Source organism: Cavia porcellus, unplaced genomic scaffold, assembly GCF_034190915.1.
Source record: "Cavia porcellus strain 051 isolate PalLab524CR breed Dunkin Hartley unplaced genomic scaffold, mCavPor4.1 scaffold_5, whole genome shotgun sequence".
NCBI lineage: Eukaryota > Metazoa > Chordata > Mammalia > Rodentia > Caviidae > Cavia > Cavia porcellus.
Genome location: NW_026947488.1, coordinates 112,362,261 through 112,385,079, shown reverse-complemented (window position 1 = coordinate 112,385,079; position 22,819 = coordinate 112,362,261). Strand labels below are relative to the sequence as shown.

At 41.9% G+C, this 22,819-nt stretch overlaps 1 long non-coding RNA gene across 1 annotated transcript; it reads right to left on the bottom strand.

Moving 5' to 3' along the window:
• Positions 1 to 1,493: 1,493 nt before the first annotated feature.
• LOC100728456 (uncharacterized) lies at positions 1,494 to 22,478 on the bottom strand. The gene is made up of 3 exons (XR_002788462.2): positions 22,238 to 22,478; positions 18,781 to 18,846; positions 1,494 to 4,583 (listed from the first exon to the last, which is right to left on the bottom strand). It is a non-coding gene; the product is annotated as an uncharacterized LOC100728456 (long non-coding RNA).
• Between the last annotated feature and the right edge of the window lie 341 nt (positions 22,479 to 22,819).

The following is a 22,819-nucleotide window of genomic DNA, read 5'->3' as shown; positions in this document are numbered from 1 at the left end:
GGGCCAAGGATTTAGCTCAGCAGCTCAAGCACTTGCCTGGTAACTGCAAGGTTGTGAGTTCAATCCCCAGTACCAAAAAAAAAAAAAAAAAAAAAAAAAAAACCAAAACAACAAAAGACCTGGCCATTTTCCTCACAAAACAGTTATACAGATTCAATGCAGTCCCAACTAAAACACCAACAGCATACATTATTTATTGTTTGAGACAGGTTCTTGTTGTACTCTAAGAAAGTAGCTTCATCATTTTGTGTATTATAGCAAACCTGTACCGTGGCTTACTAAATGTTTTTTTTTTTCTATCCTTTTTCCCCAACTGATATGTTCAGTGACCCAATTGAAATGTTGAGCAATACTCTCCTCTGTAAAGAACTGCAAGAATTTCACTTAATTGAGATGTTAACCAGAGCGGCCCTCTACAAACAAGAAGAGTGGTGCTAAAACAAGCTAACAAGGGTTGTTAATCATGGTTAGGCACCTCTATTCTTCGCTAAAGAGCTAAAGAAGACTAGAAGGCCCACTGATTTACACATTGTTTGAAATAACTTGTTTATATGCAGGGAGATTTGTGTATGAGTTTAACCTTTTTACCTAACCTTAGTTACTTTTCCCACAAGATAGATACTCGCCGTTTTCCTGTTCTGTAATGCGCCTTATTGCCTCCCCCCACCCACCTATCTGGGCCATAAAGAATTTGGGTTTCTTGTGACCTCTCCCCGACCCGGTGATGATCTGTCATAAAATGAGCCTGCCCCAATTTTAAGAACTGCTTAGCTTAAAAGAAATTACCGGGTAACACTATGGCCCAAACCCCGATCGGTGCTTTCCTTTTGTTCTGTATGTATCAAATGAGTTAGATATCAGATCTTTGTAAAACTTAAGTTCCAGCGTCTCATAACTCGTGACCCCTTCGCACTCACTAGCGAAGACAAGCTGTCCTGAGATAATTAACTCTCCACTTTCTTCTCCAAATATTGCTGCAGACGTGCCACTCTGAGATAATGTCAGTCTGCAGGATGGGAGTAATTTAAGGAATACCAGGAACTCCCGAGATTGTCAGAGCTAAGTGGACAGCAATACAGTTTCCAGATGCAGGTCAACAGGTTTAATGGCCTCGCAGGTTTCCCCCCACTTTCCCTTACTTTTAAAAACCCCTTTCCCCAGTCTTGGGCGCGCAGTCTTTGGGTCGATCCAGGAGAGACTGTGCCACCCAGACTGGCTCAATAAAGCCTTTGCTACTTAAATTTTTGGACTCTTGTTTCCTTAGATTTTATACCGGGGCCCGAGTTATAACAGTTCTCACTATGCATTTCAGGCTGGCCTTGAGCTCACTTCATAGCTCAGAATGGTCTTGAACTAGCAATAATAGTCCGGCCTCAGCCTCCCAAGTGCTGGGATTACAAACATGTGCCAACATCCTGAATTTTCTACAGCGTACTTTACAGAACTTGAGCAAATGATCCTAAAATGTATATAAAGACAGAAGACACACAGAATAGCAAATGAAATTTTAGGCAACAAAAGCAAAACAAGAGAAGGCACAGTTAATTCCTAATCTCAGTTATACCACAAAACAATAGTGATAAAAATAGCACATTACTGGAAGAAAAACAGATGTATGCATCAATGGATCAGAATACAGGATATAGAATCTTTCCCAGACACATTCATTCATTTTGCTTTGTTTTGTTTTTCATTTGGTGGAGAGAGTGTCTCTCCAAGCAGTTCAGACTGGTCTTTAACTTCCTATGTAGTACAGGCTGGCCTTGAACTCAAGCAATCTTCCTGCTTCAGTCTCCTGCGTGTTCTCACTAGAGATATGCACTATCATGTCCACGCAGTTACGTGATCTTAGACAAAGGAGCCGGAAGCATCGGCTGCAGAAAAGACAGCCCATTGAACAACTGGTGCTGGTAAAACTGGTTATGTGTTTGCAAGGATGGAAACTGGACATAAAGTAAAATCAAAGTTGATCAACATTAAAACAGAAACATTAGATGTTCTGAAGATAAAACAGACAAAACACTTGAAGATACCAGTATAGCATAATATTTTATTTTCTATTCTTTTTCTTTCTTTTTTTTGTACCAGGGATTGAACTCATGATATCTCATGCCTGACAGGCAGGTGCTGTGCCACTGAGCTACATCCCCAGTCCCAAAAAACATTTTCTAATGAGAACCTTAGCCACTGAATAGTAATTTTTGCCAGGTAGTCCTCAGACAGAGGACAAATATCTAATAATACGCAAAGACTCAAAAATTAAGACACCTGAAATTAAAGACTGTCAAAAATAAGCAAGAGAAATGAACAGATACTTCACAGAGGAAGACATACCAATGATCAACAAGTCTATGAAAAAAATGTTCAAAATCTCTGACCATTACAGAAATGTAATGTATAACCCTGATACGATTCCGTGTTGAGGCTAGACCTCCTTATTTTTCTCTTACTGAGAAGCTTTTTTTTCTTTCAATAAATTCTTTATTAAAAAAAGGAAAAAGAAACAAAATTTACATGTTTCTCTGTAAAGAATGGCAAACATTAAGAAATGAGAACAGTATCAAATTCTGGATGAGGCTGTCACAAAAAAAGAATCCTTCTTTGTTGGTGGGAATGTAAATTAGTACCAGCATTATGGCATAACTATGGGGGTTTCTCAAAGAACTAGCATTAGAAATACTGTATGACCCAGTCTTCCCCTTGAAGTATCTTCCTTGTCACAGTTGATACACTGTATCAACTTGAGAATTGAGAAGCTTAACTAAATAACCCAACAGGACAAGCCCAACAGCTCTGGGATGCTGTTCATTGTGTCAACATGAGAAGTTCAGAGGGTCAATCAAATGACTCAGCAGGGGGCCAGGTGCCCACTTTGTAAACACCCTCATCCTGAACAAGGTGAAGGCAGGGAGATGCTGTGAGAGCTGTACCCACGGTAGCCTGCTCACAACATAAGGGAGGAAAAGAGGCTTGTACCCCATGCTCTGTGCTCTTGTTGCTTTGTGTTCTACCACCTTGAAATGTTGCCTCTGTGCCATGCCAACCTGCTTTGCATCTATCTGATTACAGACTGAAACCTCCACAAACCGAACTATATAAAACATTCATTCCTTTAACTCGGGGTTTCCGGTATCTCATGTCCAGTGAGAGAGACGTAAAACATCCCCCAAAGATCTTGATACTACAGTTACTCATGCATACCAATCTTTATAGCAGCATAACCAGTAATAGCTAAATCCTGAAGGCAGCTTATATACCCCCAACAGACAATTTGATAAAGAAAATATGGTATCTATATGTACTGCAGTACTACTTAGCTATAAAGAATACAAACATGGGATATTTGCATGAAAATAAATGTACCTGGAAAATACAAAGTTGAGTGAAATAAACCAGAGCAACAAGGTAAATACCACATGGTATTTCACATTAGAGTGAGGCAAAGTAGAAAGAGAATAATAAAGGATAGATAGAAAGGGACAAAGGGATGGATCTCTCACAATAGAAAAGTGGTCCAAGAGGGCAAGGACTGAAGAGGGGGAAGGGGAAGGAAAAACACAGGCTGCATACAGAAGCTAATGAGCTCAGTGAACGCAAACACCATCTGCCATAGCAGGAACTGCCACTGATGCCTGCCAAGGCTCCAGACAGGAAGGGTGCTGACCTGAGCCTCTCCACCATGTCTGACCTCCAAGCCCCAGGCTTGCAGCTAGGAGCCTGCACAGGCAGGGCTGGGGCAGCATCTGCAGAGAAGCCCATGGACTCTGTAGTTTACTGGAAGGCGAATCCAGCTCTGAGGCCACGTTTTACTCAATGATTACTTAGGTGAGACTTAAATCCAAGAGCCTGCAAAAGCTTAGTACACATTCTTCCAATCTCACAAGGGCCCTGGCCCGGCCCAGCATCAGCCAGGAAAGGGAAAGGGCTTGGTTGAGGCCCCAGCCCCTGACAAGAACCCGAAGGCTGTGTTCCCACCCCTCCCAATGCCAGAGGGGTGGCCACAGGCCCCAGTTTCCTACTCTCCTGAGCTTCATTCATTCTGTGTCTCTAGACATGAGGTGACAATGGCTCCCTGTGACCTGTTGGGGAGCTCAGTGCTCCTCCCTTGACTTCCTGTTCCTCTCTCCTTTGAAAGCCACTCAATAGTTTCAGCAGTACAATTCAATTCAAAGCACTTTTACGCTTTAGTAATTAAGAAAAATGCCCGAGAAAGGGCTCTGGCCAGCCTCACCCCACACACACAGCAGACTCTGCAGTGAGCACCTGAGGCCAGGATCCTGTGTGCAACCAGGTCATTCCCTGGAACCTAAGGCCTCCTGACAGACTTCAACAGCTGTGCATGTTCACTTATCATCACAAGAGTTTTCATCTACAATTGCCAGATCCCATTTTTTCTCCAGATAAAATCCAATGCATGCTGAAACAGCTCCTACCTGCCTCTTGGCCTCTGTTTCCAGCTGTTGATCAAGTCTCCAATTCAACTGAGGCACAGCAGTGCACACATTGCATGCAGTCCCAGCATTTCGGGGGCAGAGGCAGGAGGATCACAGGCTCCAGGTCAGCCTGTGCCACAAGGCAAGATCCTGTGGGGGGAAAAGAAAAGGTCTGAGTACCTTGAGGGGAAAATCCCTTACGGCTGGTCATTGGGCATCGGCATGTAACTCTCACCCATTCTTGTGAAGCTTTATGATCTCAGAATTCACTCCTGTTTATCACACTTTTATTAAGTTGCCTGACTCACAAGTAATCTCACTTGTAAAAATACCACCAGCAACACCAAAAAATGAGGGGCTACGAGACCTGTCTCTGCTGACACATGTAAGCCCAGAGAGGGTCGAAGCCCCAGTGAGCAAAGCCCACAGCTACTGGAATCAGCAAAAGTGATGTGGGCTGAACTGTGTAAGTGACTCCTCTCACATGGCAGACTGGAGCTGGAGAAGTAACCAGTGCGGTGGATGCCCAACTGAAGGGTTTTCCCTGCAGCTATTTTAGGGAGGTTCCCTGTGTAAGACTGAGGTACCCAACACCTATTACTTCACGGTGACTGGGTGGGAGACAGCCGTGAGCAATGGACACATCCTTGCTCCCTAGGTCTGGGCTCAGGCCCAGAATGACACAGACACCCTGTCCTATCTGCTGAGAAGCCAAGTCAGTCCACTGTGGCTTCTGGAGGGCATTTGGTCTAAGTGTTGGCATGAAGCCTGGGGGTTTCCTTGAACCTGCACTCTGCTGCCCAAATCCAGCAGAACAGTGCTGTTTGCTTTCTTCCTGTCCCTATGTGACCAAGAAGTCATCTCAGCTTGGATGACTGTCACAGACCAGGGCACTCACAGAAAGGCCTGTGGAGTTGGGTGGGGAGCACATCACAAGCCCTGGAAGCTTAGGGCTAGGAAAGGCAAGCAGTGACTCAGGGAGTCAGTACAGAAACTGGAAAAGGCTGCAGTGCACACAGGCTCAAGGTGGATGCCAGGGACCAATGAGGAAAGGGAAGGGGGCCTCGGCATTCACTCACAGAAATGCTTACACCCACTGCTGCAGGCAGTGAAAACCAAGCAGTCATCAGACATATGCCGTGCATGTTCACTTCTGCATCACAAGCATTCTTCCTGTCAGGAAGTCCCTGACAGGAAACATTATTCCTTTTTTGAAAGTTTTAGGTTTGCTCTTTTTAGTTTTTTTATTGAGGTTTTTCAAACTATTTCTCTGTTCACTGCTTTCTGTTACTTTTATCTAACTTTATTATTTTTCTTTGACTTATTAGGGTCCTTTACCTTTTTCTCACTTGCCTTTCTCCCTCATGTTCCTTTCCACTATTTTTCTTTTCTTTTTTTTTCTTTTTCTTTTTTTTTTTTTTGTCTTTTTCGTTTTTATCGGTACCAGGGATCGAACTCACAACTGCCTGCTTGCAAGGCAGGCGCTTATGCCGCTGAGCTAAATCCCCAGCCCCTATTTCCACTATTTTTCAAATTTCACTTTTTTCACTTTGCTGCTCCCCACTGCTTCTACCTGTACTATTATTAATATTTACTACTCTTTAGATATTTAGTTAACTATGCTGTTAAGGCTGAATTCTTTTCTATTGCTAATGGTGGCATGATGTTGTCTTCAATACATATTTATTATATATCACTATTTGGATCATCTTCCTGCCTATATTAAAATTATATATTTTTTCCCACATACTTAAAGATGTACAATGGTAGTGCCAATTGAATTTTATGACACTTCCATATCCAGACTGTTAGTGACTAATGTGTGTGCACATGTGTGTTTTGAGACAATCACTTACTATGCAAGTCAGCCTGGACTTCAACTCACTATGAAACCCAGTTGTGCTGAAACTCATGGTGATCATCCTGCCTCAGCCTTCTGATTGTTTAACTCTATTATTGTTGCTGATTTTTTTCTATTGCCCAGGAGGCACAGATGTGACTATGAATTGGCTTTTCACTGTACAGCTCAATCTGGTTAATCTTTGTGTCATCAAATATGTATTTCTGTGGGACTGTTGGGCAGATGGCAGAGTGATGCACAGCAGCTCAAATCAACCTCTCTACGACTTCAAATCCAGACACTGGAAAGTAACAACTTGGGGAACAAAAGATAAGGCAAGAGCTGGGGATTTAGCCCAGGAGCTCGGGACATTGCTGGTGAGAGTGACTGTGGTGCACTTTGGGGAGCTGTGGTCCTTACATCAAGCACCGCTTCCTGGCTCCAGAGGGGAAAATGTGTGCCATTTAATCTCCAGGACAAACTCAGACTGGCTTCCTGGCATGCACTCAAATGTGCTTATTGTTGGAGGAGTTCAGAACCTCAGTGTCACTGAGAATGGCTGTGGTGCTTCCTAGGATAGCCCTGGTCTTTATTTTGAGCATGACTTCTTGGCTCCAGCAGAGAACCCTCATCTCACCAGCACAGCTCCTTCACTCTGCTGGCATGAACTTTCTAGCTTCCACTGCTCACCTTTGGGCCTTCCCAGCGTGGATCCATAAAACAGACTGACATGAGTCCTTTGCATGGGCTCTAGACCTCCAGATGGACTTGTGAGAGCCTTTGTCATGGGCTCTAGGTTATCATCTGCACTCATGTAGAACATTGCTGTGGGATTCAGGCCCTTGGTTAAATATTCTGGGTCTTTAGTGCTGTGGATAGATTTCCTGCACTTCCTTGTTAACTCTAGGTGACCATAATAAAATATTATAAATTCCATGTCCTGATTCTAATTGTTCGCCTCACAACCCCTGACCACAACACCTGGCAAGCACCAGGTTGTGAGTTTAATAACTGGCACCACAGTAAATAAATAAATAAATAAATAAATAAAGGATGAGGTGAACACCCAGGACCCAGGAAGTATCTTGAGGGAAAACTGGATCCACAGTGCAAGTGAAGTAACAGATTACAATACAGAAAAAGTAGGTAGCTAAGTGCATTTTCTACCCAGCCTCTGCTTCACAACATGAGAGCAGGATCAAATCCACCAAGGTGGTGAGGGTTGAGGGTGGATGACTCCAGAGCCCGCCAAGGAGATACACATCAGGAGGGATGCATGCTAAAGCAGCTGGCCTTGGAGTGAGCTCAGGCCAACAGCCCACCATGTCCTGAGAGATTGCTAGGCCAGATGCCACTTAGGGAGGGGCCACCTTAACTTGTGATGAGGAGTAGTTACGGGGTGACTTCATCTCAGGGCTCCCCATGTCAGAATCCCACAGTGAGTGAGTGAGAACAGAAAACTCATGAAAGAAATACAAGGGAGGAACCACATCTTTGAACAAATGGGCTTAGTAGATACCTACTCAGTGTTCACTCAATCATAGAACACACGTTCCTCTCAACACATGGGACTTTCTCTAAAATAGACTACCTCCTACCTCCCAGAATATGCTTAAAAAAATGCAAGAGAATTTAAATGATAACTAAAGATCAGAGCAGAAAGCAATACAATTGAGATTAAGAAAATGACAGAAAGAATCAATGCCTTGAAGAGTCGGTTCTTGAAAAATCAAATATAATAGACAAATGTTTAGCTAAGTTAATCAAATAACAAACAAAAAAAAGGAAACAGAAGAGTCAAATTCATACAATTAGGAATGAAAAGGGAAAAATCACAACAGATCCTGCAAAACTTCAAAAGATCATCAATGCTTACATTGAGAATCGTTAATGAGATACAAAATGTCTGGAAAAGACATGGATAGATTCCTAGATACACATTAATTATCCCAGCTGAATCAAGAAAATATACAAATTCTAAATAGCCCAATTTCATCCCATGAAATTTAATACTATTAATAATAATAGTAACAAAAACTACCAACAAAAAAAATCCAGGTCTTGATGGATTCATTGCTGACTACTATAAGAAATTTAGAGCAGATCTAATGCGACTACTCCACAAGCTTTTTAATGAAACTGAAAGTGAAGCCTTTCCAGAAGCAAAAGTTACCCTGATACCTAAACCAGAAAAGGATCCAAACAAATCTGACAACTACAGGCAAATCTGCTTAATGAACATAGATACAAAAACCCTCAGTAAGATACTGGCAAACAGAATGCATCAATTCATCAACCAGATTATACATTGCATGCAAGTAGAATTCATCCCAGGATACAGGGATGATGCAATATGCAAGTCACATTAACAGAACCAGAGGCAACAACCACATCACCATCTTGATAGATGCAAAAAACCCATTTGACAAAGCCTAACACCCATCTGTGACAAAAACCTTAAAGAAAACTAAAATACAAAGTCCATTGGTTGAGATATAGCTCAGCAGCACAGCACCTGCCTGGCAAGCATGAGGTCATGAGTTCAATTCCAAGTATATATAAAAAAAAGTAAATCCAAATCTATTGGAAGCCTTCTATGACAAACCAATAGTCCACATCATATGAGATGTTCAAACACTGCAAGCTTTCACTTCAGGAAAAGACAAGGATGCCCATTATCACAACACCTATTCAATATAGTTCTGTAAACATTAGTCAGATCAACTAGACAAGTAAAAGAAACAACAGGAATAAGGTAAGAAAGGAAGTTAAACGTCACTATTCATGGATGACATGATTCTCTACATAGAAGACTCCTAAGCTCCACCAAAAGACTTCTAGATTTAACAAACAAATTCAAAAATGTATCTGGGTACAAAGTCAAAACTCAAAAATTAATAGCATGCTTGTATACAAATAACACTGATAAGAGGAGAATCGGGGGAAACACCTTGCATGACAGCATCACAACAAGTGAAATGCTTTGTGATGGGTTCTACTTGTGCGAGACTCTGTCAGGCTCAGTAGGATACCTGCCCAACATGGCACTGACCCCTAAAACAACAGCGCCTCTCACCCACACTAACTCCTCTTCAAGTCTTCTGGTCCCAAAACAATACACCATCTGCCTCCCTTTCATGTGCACCACAGGTCCTCCAATCCCCCTCCCCAACATGGTCCCCTCAGGTAGTCTCCACCCCTTTTGCCTAAAAGTCCTGCAGCCCTCTGCCAGCCTGATGACCTATCCACCCACAGTCTCCACCTTTGTCCCTATCCCAGAAGGGCAACTCCTCAGCTTTGTTTCCTCTGAGGTTCCTTGCAAACTCCAGCAGCCCCCGTGCCAGAAAAAAAAGGTTTTCTTTTATCTCTGTCTTTGTTTCTCAACTGCACCAAAAAACCTAATACTTTGGAATTGATCTAACTGAGGAAATATTTGAGGCAAAATCAATATTGTACAAAGGACCGTATTTCCTAACCCATTACAAAAGTTTAATGCAATCTCAATCAAACTACCAGTAGAGTAATTTAAGTACTAGAGAAAACAATCCTAAAATTCATTTGTAACCCAAAGGGACCTAGAATACAGAGCAAATTATGGAAAACAAATACAAGGCAGGAGGCATCACAACCATCAACAGGAAATTATACTGCAGAACTATCATGATAAAAACATTACAGAACTGGAAAAACAGAACAAAACATACCCTTAGTCAATCTTTAAAAAAAAACACAGTAAGTCAGTGCAAATAGAAATGGAAAAGGTAAAATTACAATTGAAGGCTGAGGATTTAGCTCAGTGGTGCAAGCGCCTGGTAAGCACAAGATCATGAGTTCGATCACTGGCATCCAATAACAAACGAACAAGAATTACAATGCACACTACTGAAAAACAGATTATTAGCAACTTTAAAACACGTACTCCAATAAATTGGGAGTACTCGAAGACGTGGATAGATTCCTAGATACATACAAATCACAAAAATTCAACCCAGAAGATACAAAAACCCTGAATAATTCAATAATAAACAACAAAATTGAAGAAGTAACTTGATTATTTTTTTTTCATTGCTAGAACAAAATGCCCAACACCAAAAATGAAGGAATGCTTTATTTAGTTTACAGACTTTGGAGGTTTCAATCCATAATCAGTTGCTGCAAGGCAGGGTGGCATGGCATTGAGGCAACACTTCAAGGCAGCAGCCAAGGCAAAAAAGAAAAGCCTCTTTTCCTGCTTTATATTGTATTCAGGCTACTCTCCCAACCCCTAAGGCAGATGCAGCACTGACAATGTCTTTCTGCCCTTGCCTTGCACAGGATGAGGCTATTTACAAAGTAAGAAACCTGCTCCCTGCTGAGTCTCTCTGTAAAACTGTTAAACTTCTCAAGTTGACACAATTTATCAATCAAAACAAGCAGTATAAGAAAACCTACAAATTAAGAAAAGCTCAATACTTGATGGATTTGCTACTGAATTCTGCAAAAAGGAAAATCTAATGTCAATATTCTGCAGAATCTTTAATGAAACTGAAAAGGAAGGAGTACTATTAAAAAGATTACTAGAAGCTAGCATAACCCTGATTCTCAAACCAGACAGCAACCCCCCAATTAAAAGAGAGCTCCACCCATATCTCCTTAATCAACACCAACACAAAAATCATCAACAAGATACTTGCAAACAAAGTGCAACAAATCATCCAAAAGTCATACATTAGCTGGATATGATGTAATCTTAGCTCTCACATGAGGACTGCCATGATTTTGATGCCAGGCTAGACTACAAAGTGAATTGAGCTCAGCCTGAACTGTGAACTGCATAGCAAGACCATGTCTCAAAACAAAACAAAACAAGGGGAAAAAAAGAGAAAAATCAAATACTTAGGAATTAATGAACCCAGAAAGTAAAAGACCTCTACAATAATATAGTACTCTGAAAAATGTTGAAGATGACATCAGAAAATGCAAAGATATTCCCTGTACTTGATAGGACCAATATTGTCAAAATGGATAGACTTTCAAGACTGATATAAACATTTAATGCAGTACCAAAAAAATGCGAATTGTGTTCCTCAAAGAACTAAAGAAAACAATTTGAAAACTCCTATGGAACCAGAAGACATCAAAAATAGCAAAAACCCATGTGTGTCAAGAGCAAAGTCAGAGGCATCCGGGACCTAGATTCCAAGCTACAGTACATAGATACCAGGATGAACAGAAAGACCTGGTGCTGGCACAAAACCAGCATGTGAGTTTGTGCAGGGGAACAGAGGATGCAAAACAATCCCAGGCATATTAGCCATCAGATCTTTGACAAAAGTCATAAAAGTCCATACACTAGAGTTTGCATAGCCTCTTTAACAACAATGCTGGGAAAACTGGCTATAAACAGGATCAAAAACACACACAGGGTATAATACAGCATTTTCAAACATATGATGCTAAAAAAATTGGCTGTATACATACAGAAAACTAAATTCAGAAATATACCTCTCTCCATGCACTATCAGAGAAGTCAAAATGAAGCTAAGATTGTTATAACTTGAGCCCCGGTATAAAATCCAAGGAGGCAAGAGACCGAAAATTTAGTGGCAAAGGCTTTATTTCCAGGCCTGGCGACCAGTCTCTGGGAGCCAATTTGGAGACCGTCCCCTAGAAGCTGAAGGGAGGACTTTAAAAAGGGGCTGGAGGAAAGGGCGGGGGGAGAGAAACAAAGAAACCTGTAGAGCCATCAAACTTGTTGACCCGAGTCTGGAAACTGTATTGCTGTCTATTTAGCTCTGACAATCTAGGGAGTTTCTGGTGTTTTTTAAAAATTATTTTTATCCTGCAGACTGACATTATCTCAGAGTGGCACGTCTGCAGCAATATTTGGAGAAGAAAGTGGACAGTTAATTATCTCAGGACAGCTTGTCTTTGCTAGTGAGTGCGAAGGGGTCACGAGTTATGAGACGCTGGAACTTAAGTTTTACAAAGACCTGATATCTAACTCATTTGATACATACAGAACAAAAGGAAAGCACCGATTGGGATTTGGGCCATAGTATTACCCGGTAATTTGTTTAAGCTAAGCAGTTCTTAAAATTGGGGCAGGCTCATTTTACAACAGATCATCACCGGGTCAGGGGGAGGTCACCAGAAACCCAAATTCTTTATGGCCTAGATAGATAGGTGAGGGGAGAGGGAGGCAATATGGCGCCACACAGAACAGAAAACGGCGGTAATGTGTCAAGGTCAGGGTAAAGGGTTAAACTCACAGGCAAATCTCTCTGCACACAAGCAGGTTACTTTAAACAAATGTAAATTAATTGCCATTTTAGTTTTTCTTAGCTCTTTAGCGGAGAATAGAGGCTCCTAGCAGTGATTAACAACCCTTGTTAGCTTGTTTTAGCACAGCTTCTGTAGTTTGTAGAGAGCAACAATGGTTAACATATCAATTAGGTGAGATTCTTGCAATTCTTTACAGAGGAGAGTGTTGCTCAACAGATCAATTAGGTCCCTTAACATATCAGTTAGGGAAAAAGGATAAAACAAATACATTTAGTTAGCCCCTATACAGGTTTGCTATAATATACATATAACAAAGCTATTTTCTTAGGGTACAACAAGATCTAAATGTTAACATGTGAACTATCGACTAGAAACTAAAACAGGTGTAACTCTTGGAGACATAATGCATAGGCAAGCACATTCCAAACAACATTATGACTACACAAGACATAACACCAGCAATCAACAAATGCAATTACATCAAATTGAAAAGTTTCTGCACAACAGGAAAGAAAAATCTATGGAATGTGGAAGAGAATTTGGACAGACAAGTATCTAAAATATTTCAAGAACTAAAATAAATTAGATTCTCACACAGTAAAAGACCTAGTCATGAAATATGCAACTGAAATGAATACACACTTTTCAAAACAAGTACATATGATTTAAAACTCACTTCTCTGGCCATTAGAGAAATGGAGTTTGAAAGAACATGGAGATTCCTTCTCACTCCAATGAGTGGCTGTCACATTAGTGGAAAATAATGAAACCCTTCTGCATTACTGATGTGGATTCAAACTAGTACAGGCACAATGCAAATCAGTATGGCACTGTCTCAAAAACACTAACAATAACAAATTACATCTGAGCCAGCTATTTTCACATTAGATATCTTCCCCAAAGAGTTGAACACATTGTGTAACCATGCAATATACACACTCATGCTTACCACAGACCAAATAATAATACCTAAAACATGGGTGTGGCCCGTATGTCCATCAACAGATGAAACCACAAAGAAAATGTGGTTATTTATGTTCTGTAGAGTACTACTGTTCTAAAAATGGGTATATGTGAATCATCTGTAAGAGAAAAATCCATCCAGCTTAAACCATATTAATTGGCATAAATCACACTCACAAGCTGAGATAAGGCACAGTGTTTCATATATGAGCAAGTACAGAGAAACTGAAGAAGAGAATAAAAGAGGAAACAGGGAGGCGGATCCTCTATAGACAGGTAGGGGACCAGAGATGCAGGGAGGAAGGCAGAGTGGGAGGGGAATGGATGAAGAAAGAGGAGCTAAGAGCATGGACCCACTCCCCACATAAGTGCAACCATTGTGGGCTGCGGTCATTACTAACACAGCATTTTTCAATGTTCAAGAAAAGCACCTATTTTTTGGTTCCAAGGATCAAACTCATGACCTTGTGCTTACCAGGCAGGCACTTGTACCACTGAGCTAAACCCACAGCCCTATAAATTTTTTTAAAATAAGAGTAAAGGACTTAAACTATCTATTTTTCTTTGCATTTTCAATCAATCACCTATCATGCTAGAAATTTTTTTCTTAAAATGCGGTGTTGGAATGACAGGGACCCTGTGCTTCTCACTGTTGCTGGAGGGACAAGGTTCAAGGCCAGCTTCCCAGCAGCACGTCTGGCCACATACATGAGGGTAACAAAACTTTGTTTTGTGAACATCTGGATTACAAGAAAAACAAAAGCTTGTCACTGCGCACAGCCTGTCCCCTCTTTTCTTTCTCTTTTTTTTTTTGACGGGGGGAGTTCTGGGGATTGAACTCATGACATTGCACTCACCAAGCAGACACTTATGTCACTGGGCTGAACCCCAGCACTCTCCTCCTTTCCAGCCCCTTGTCCTGCACTCACAAGCAGCCACTTGTGCAAGATTGGGCCAGTCTTATCCAAATAAGCAGACTGTTTAACCTTATCTGAGTGTCATCTGACTCTCAAAACACCCCAGAGAGAAGCAGGACTACTTTGGTCTCTGCTCCTGTCTGAGAATCTGGGCAGAGCTCTCCAGGGTCAAATTCCTCATCTGAGGTCACCAATAAATTATGGCAGAGAAGCAACCAAAAGCCACTCACTTTAGAGCAATAAATTTCAAAATGTCTTGTTTTTTTGAGTCAGGACCTCAGAATGTACTCTAGTCTAATCTAGAAATTGCCCTGTCACACAGGCTGTCCCTGAGCTTGTGTTCACCTGTCTCAGCCTGCTGTGTGCTAGAATGACAGCTATGCATTTCACACTGGTTGAAAACATACTTCTTTAAACAAAATATGCAAGATCTGTGATCTAAGATACTGAACATACCTAGATGACTGCCTGTGAGTAACCGTAAAACCAGAGATTAAAAAGTGTCAGGGGGGGCTGGGGATTTAGTTCAGTGGCATAAGCGCCTGCCTTGCAAGCAGGCAGTTGTGAGTTCGATCCCTGGTACCGATAAAAAGGAAAAAGGCAAAAAAAAAAAAAAAAAAAAAAAAAACTGTCAGTGAAGACCAAGGAAAAGGGATCCTCACACTTTGTTGCTGGGAATATAAAACTGCAGAGTCACTTTGGAAACCACACTGGCAGATCCTCATTATAAACACAGTCATGCCACAGCCCCAAAATTCTACCTTAGGTTTATATCCAAACTGAAGACATATTTTCTACACAAAACCTGAATATGAATTTGAGCCTATTATCAGCAGCATTACTGACAACAGCCCCAAAGTGGAAACAACCCAAACAAATCTTCAGCAATTCATAAAATGTTTCATTAAAAATGCTATACTACCATGAGTAGGCGTGCAGTGTTACTAGGTGTCATAGTGCGAGCCTAGAGTGCCAGACATTTGGGAAGCTGAGGAAGGGGTTGACCTAAGGCAGGACTCCATCTCAAAATAAAAGTTAAACAGGGCTGTTATGGATTTAAAACGAGTGGTCAGCTTAACACCAGCTGAATTAAATCAGCGTGGTGCTGAGTGCAGATGGCCACCTGAGAAAAAAAGAGCACAGCACTGTGAGCTCTCCTGTGCTGCAGTTGGGAGCAATTGTTCTCCTGGAGGAGCCTGTCATGCAGGCTTCCCCATATGAATCCAGCCACAGTCAGCAGGGGAGCTTGGGACCTTGTCACTGAGAGTGGCTGCGGTTCAGTTTGGGGGAGCTCTGGACCCTACACTGTGCATCACTGCCTGGGTCCAGAGGGGAAGATGTGTGTTTAATCTCCAGGAGAGCTGGCTTTCTGATATGAACTCAACTGTTCTCATCATCAGAGGACCTAAGGACCTCATTGTCACTGAGGAGGACTGGGGTGCTTCTGGGGGAGCCCTGGTCCTTGTTTTAAGCATTGCTTCTTAACTCACATGTAGAACCCTCAGCTTACTGGCACAGATCCTTCACGGCACTGGCATAGTTTCTGACTTCCACTGCTGACCTTGGGAGCTTCCTGGTGTAGATCCATGAAACAGACTTCCATGAGACACTGTCATGGGCTCTAGGTCTTCAGCTGGACACATTCAGGATACTGCCATGGGATTCCAGGCCTTGGCTCGATTTTCTAGGTATTTAGTGTTTTGGACAGATTCCTGGCCCTTTCTTGTATTTAATTCTGGGTGACCATCATGAAATAATATAAATTCTGTGTCCTGTATGTAATCGTTCTCCTTGCAATCCCTGACTACAAGGGCTGGGGGCCAGGTTGGTGATACATGCTTGTAATCCCAGTAATGAGGGAGGACAAAGCAAGAAGACCACAAGTTCCAGGCCTACCACAGATATTTAGCAAGGCCATGTCTCAAAAAATAAAAGGGAAAAATATTGGGATACTATTTAATAGTCGAGTGTCCTTAGATTAAATCCCCAGTATTGTCAAAAATATTTTTGGAGCCAGTTGTGGTGGCACATGCCAGTAATACCGGCATACAGGAGGCTGAGGCAGGAAGATCATTGCAAGTTTGAGACCACCTTGGACTACAAAGTGAACTCAAGGCCAGCCTGATCTGCAGAGTGAGACCCTTTCTCAAAAAGAAAAAACAATTTTTTTTCTGAAGAAGGAATGTAGTACTCACTCATGCCCTGAGACACATGAATCTTGAGAAGAGTTTACCATTGAAGAAGCCAGACACAAAAGACCTACTCTATGAGCAATTGATATGAAATGTTTAGTGATCAAATCCATAGAGACACAAAGTAAAATAACAGCTTCTAAGAGGTGGAGGTTAGGAGGGGCTGGCATATCTTCCAGTGTAAAGAAAATGCTTTGCAATGCTCAAGGTCATGATGTACAGTTCAGTAACCATATTTAAAAAATGGTCAAAATTATACTATAAATCTACTGTGATAACAGAGCATGGTATTGACTAAAAACAGACCTGAAGATTAATGGAACAGATTAGAAGAAACCAAAACAGAGAGACTAAGCCAACTTATCATTTAGAAATGGACCAAACTCATTCACTGGAAGAAAGACAGCCTCCTTAATAAAATAAAAGGTGCTGGAAAAACTGGCTCAGCACATGCTGAAGATTAAAAATGGACCCATGTCTTTCACTGTGCACTAAGCTAAAACCAGAGTAGATCAAAGATCTTAATATTAAAACAGAAACATTAAATCTGCTGGTAGACAAAGTAAGTAAAAGCCTTAAACACAGTGGTGCGGGTAGACTTTATGAACAAAACAACAATTGCACAGGAACTACCAAAAAGAATCAACAACTGGGATCTCATTCTATTACAAAGTTTTTGCACAGCAGGAGAAACCACCAACAGAGTGAAGAGATTTTCTCCCATGATATGGGAGAAAATGCTTGCCAGGTATAGCTCAAAGGATGACCACTGAGAACATAGAACAACAACAACAAAAAAATCCATCCTCCTATATGTAAAGACCCAATCCAAGAATAGGGATCTGAGATGAATACACACTTCTCAGGTGAAGAAATAGAAACAACAAATAAATATATATATGATGAAATGTTCAACATCATGAGTCATTTCAGACATATAAATTAAAAAAACACTGTGATTCCACCTCACCCCAGAAATAATGGCTATTATCAAGAAATCAAGCAATGACAAATGCTGGAGGGGTGGTGGGGAAAAAGGAACCCTTCTCCACTGTTGGTGGGAATGCAGACTGGCACAACCACTGTGAAAATCAGTGTGGAGAATCCTCAAAAAATTAGGACTACAGGTACCACTGGACCCAGCTATTCCCCTTCTGAGTATCTTTCCAAAAGAATTAAAAACATCATATCACATTGATATATGTGCACCCATGTTTACAGCAGCACAATTTGTAATAGCTAGAACTTGGACACAATCTAAATGCTCACTGACTGAGGAATGGATAAAAAAAGTTGTGGTGCTTTTACACACTGAGTACTACTCAGACATAAAGAAGAATAAACTGGAGCTTTTTAAAGGTAAATGGATGTAATTTGAGGCCACACTCCTAAGTAAAATAAATTAAGACTCATATGTAAACACTGCATACACTGTATTGTCTCACTACTGTGAGCTGAAAAAAACAACATCTATATGTGTGTGTGTGTGTGTGTGTGTGTAGTTAAGATACTTACAGTACTGATTTCTCTGAGCGCATTAAAGAGAAAGATCTGTGCTGGCATTGTTTGGACAATTGAATGTAGATATCTTGTGCTCTAGGTTAATGAATTGGGGATCACAATGCACAATATATGTCCATTGTTCCCCTGATTGATGCATTTTGAATTTTTTTCTCTTTAAAATAAAATGGATTAAAAATAAAATAAATTGAATTTTTAAAAAAGTAACCAGTGTGTATTTTCGAATGGAAAATGTTGAACATGTTATGCTGTATGAATTATTTCCCATCCCCAAAATTATTTCACTCCAGAAATAAAAAGCCATTCAGACAGAGGCCCTAGACCCATGCTTATGCTTTATCAGAACCTCAACATCTCTGAAACTCCCCCAGCCTGTATTCATGGTGGACAACTGAATCCTCCCCTTACTCAATCATGGCCTTGCAGTGAAGGAAGGTTCCTAACCCAACTCCAGTCCCTAGTGCAGAGCATGCAACATTTCAAGCTGCTGTACTGCTAATTTCCAGGGATGATGATCCAGTAGAGAGGCCTGGATAAATTTCTGGCCAGGTGCATGCTGAGCTGCTAGCAGCAAGGCTCACACAAGTGGGACACACAGGTCAGACCCATGCCGGTACAGAGCTGCTACAGGACGGCAGCTGGCAACTCACCTCTCCCCACCTCTGGCTTCTCTTTTATGGATGGAAACCCTGGTTTTCACAAGTGGACTATGCAACCTGGAAAACAGGAAATACAAGCCTTTATCTGATGAATGCAAACCATCCTGCTCTTCATTCACAAACATGCAATTCATTCACTCAGCATCTGGTAGGACAGTACAGAAAACACTAATTTCCTATATTTTTGGAGTTCACACTATGGTTAGGGAGATAAACTATAAACAAGATGATATAATATTGTGTTCAGTTTTACAAATGAAATAAAAGGTGGCGTAACAGTGAGAGACAAGATGCCATGGCATAAGTGTCTGCCTGGCAAGTACAAGGCTGTGAGTTCAATTCCCAGTACCCAAAAATAAATAAATAAATAAAGTATGAGAGACAGAGGCTGGAAGAGGCAGAGAATATTTTTATTAAGGGCTGTCAGGCTTTTTCAAGGCAACACAACAGAAATGATTAGATAGGGATCAAGCTAGAGAGAACAGCATTTCCTACAGTAGAGGGAGCTATGATCCCAGGCAACTGACATGGAAATGCATACTCTCCTGAGAGCAGGGTCCCTAAATACAATGAGCACACAGCAGTGGCCATGGACGTGCCAAAGGCAGAAGGTGGCAACACTGAGGACCCTGTGCTCAACTGAACCGAACAAACCAGGGACAAACGGAGGTGTAGGTGTGCAGAAGAGGGAGTAAGAGGAAGATTTCAGGCAGGAATCCCAGGGTGGCCTGTCACAGCAGTTAACTAGGACATCTGCTGTGCTGCCCTTTCTGGTGGCTGCTGCTGCCCTCACCAACAAGGCTGAAATCTTCATCAAGTGCACTGCCCCTGAATTCACCACAGCTCAACACACTGAGAGCTATACTTTCTGTCTGTGGAATAGCATTTTCAAAGCACTCCCCTTTATTACCATGGTGTCTGCTGTATCCTCAATATGCTTTTACTAAAATGTTTAATGAAACCCAAAACAATTAAATATCATTCTATCTTGAAATTTGGAAGAAGCAACACAGGTTCGTTCAGCCTGTCTGAACCCCCCCCCACACACACACACAAACTTACAGCTGAAGCCTTAAAGGCCTATCTTTAGGCTTCCATTAGTGACTCTACCCAAGTTGTACATTTCTGTGTCTGCCTTTGACTGAGTTGTCAGAATCCAATTCCTCAGTCTTTGCAAACAGCACTCCAAGTCAGTCTGCCATTGGTGATCCAGACCTGAGGAAAGCAAGCAGAAGGACTTTGGAGATGCCTCTCACCTCTAATGCTGTTGGCAATTTCCAGGTGCTCCCGCTATTTCAGAACAAGCATGCAAAGAGCTTTACTCTAAAGGAGACAAGCCACATGAACACAGGACGCGACTCCCCCTAATCTTCAGGGGCAATGACCTTCCTGGGAGACAGATGAGTGGGGCAGGGTTGGAAGAAGGACTACCAACAGCACTGAGCTCAGCCTGTATCACAGCACAATGGGTTCTTCAAGAAACCAGGGATCTCATCTTTTGACAAGCTATGCACTCACCTAAACCACATTATGTGCTGTGGTACATCCACATTGTATTTGTTGTATATATTTGTACTGTCTCCTTTTAATTTATTTGTTTATCCAGCACTAAGGATCAATCCCAGAGTCTAGTGCCTGCTAGGCAATCATTCTACAATTGACCTATACCCTGAGTCCTGTATTTATATTGTCACTGAATGAAGAATTGAAAAGGGATAAATAAAAGGACTGTTTCACCAAATGTAATGTGAGATTTCTTTATATCTTGATTCAAGCAAAATCAACAAGGAAGATATCATAATGAAACTCAAATGCCAAATGTCAGTTTTTCACATGTAGTACTTGTTTCATTGATTTTTCAGAATGACCTTTTTCTCTATAGACACAAGTTGATTGTCATCATGCAGGCCCAAGGCGGTGATGCTGGCTAGGAGTAACTGCTAATGCTTCTCCCAGGCAGGGGTAGACACACAAACACACAGGAATAGCCAGCAGAGGCAGCTGGAGCTCCAGTAACATGGGGACTGGAGACCCAGAAAGCCTTGGCGCAGACCTGGGCCTGCCACTGCTACTGAAGACAGAAACACAGGACTTGGGCAAGCCACTTGGCCCACTAAACCTGTTTTTTTTTTCTATGAAAAATGAGTAGCATCCCTCCAGTGGGAGCTCACACGATGCCACACAGACCCTTTAAAGTCCTGGAACATAGAAAGTGGTCAAGCACCAATAGTGAAGGTGGTGACCCAGAGCTGAGGAGGCAAAGCAGAAGGGCCCATAGCTCAGAGCCACTGCAGGCACAGCACTGCTGCTCTTCATGGAGCCCAGCTCTGGCCTGGATGGGAGCAGAATTGACCCTGCTGGAGGGTCAGAAATCTGTGACTGGGGCAGAATACTAGGAATGCTTATTAATAATAATAGTATGGGGGACCTAAACAAAGACGCTTATGGAACTTCCATCAGAAATTGGCAAACTCTTTCTATGAATGATCAGACAGATTTAGCCAGCTTTCCGAACGACAGATGTGTCCCTCACTTGAACTCTGCCACTGAAACATGAAAGCAAATGTGAGCCAGCGGTAAAAACCTAGGATTCTAATAAAGCCGTATTTCAAAAACCAGGCGGCAGGTTTGATTTGACCCATTCATGCAATAACACTGGGCAAAAAAGTGACTGTGAAAATAAGGATTAAGCTAATAGAAGACAAGAAAGAAAAAGATAACAGAGCAGAGTGTATCAATAGTTACACGATAGGCTTAAGTCAAACTTGAATCTAAAAGCACATTAAAACCATATTACTAGGGGCTGGGGATTTAGCTCAGCGGCATAAGCACTGCCTTGCAAGCAGGCAGCCGTGAGTGCGATCCCCGATACCGGTAAAAAGACAAAAAAAAAAAAAAAAAAAAAATATATATATATATATATATATATTACTAATTGAAAAGCAGAGATTATCACAATGGATCAAAAAAAAATCCCTGCAATATCAACTATTCTGCAACATGAAATACTTTATGTATAACTTTTACCTTAAACCCTTTATTTGAAACGGTTTTAGTGTTAGGCAATGCTACAATGAGCTTCTACCTTCTAACAGTACCTGTGACCACAAATAAAACACAAAGAACTCAAAGTAAGACACTGATATTTGCACAGTATTACTACATAAAAGAATTCATGAGGGTTTCATCCGTTCGCCCATTAATGACCTTTTCCTATTCCAGAGCCAACCTGGGACCCCACATATCTTTACTTGTGAGGTTCCCTAAACCTCCCCCAAGCGCTAACTCTTCTTTCCTCATCTTTGGATAGAGCATCTGTCGGTCTGTTTGCTTTCTTTAGAACTGTGATGGATGGGCCACAGGACCTCTGTGACCTAAAGAAAGAGCACTGGGTGATAATGCTCAAGTGTGCAGCCAGAGAGCAGGGGTCGCGCGGCTCTGGAGTTACCTTCTCCATGTCGCTCGGGATGAGTTCCTCGGAGGAAGCCTGGAGGGCATCGGCTCGCTGAAAAGTCCACCGCAGCGTAACACGCTTGTGTCAGCACCATCTCGAAAGAAAAGAACGCAAAGCCACCTAGAAATCTTTTTTGTGCACACAGCAAATATACTTGTTCAGTCTTTCTTTGTCGGTCTTCCACGTGGCCCTTGCCTGCACCATCTGATGATGTCACTGTCTGCGCCGTCGCGACGCAACAGCTCCAGTGCGCCTGCGCAGCGTCATTATTCTGGGGGTCTTAGGGGGCGGGACCACTGCTGCTGTCTTCCCAGATTTAGACTCTGGGTGGCGCCAGCCTCTCACACATCTCTTGTTGAGACCCCAAACTTAAGTGAATAGGAAAAATGTGGCACAGATACACAGTTCCAGATGTGGCTCTGGTGGCACAAGTCTGGGATCCCAGCCATTGCGGGGGCTGTGAAGCAGGAACAGAGTATGCTTGAGGCTGGCCTGGACTATATAATGAGACACTCTGAAAACACAAACAAACAACCAGCACATACACAAACCTGAACAAAAACATGCTGCAGTGGA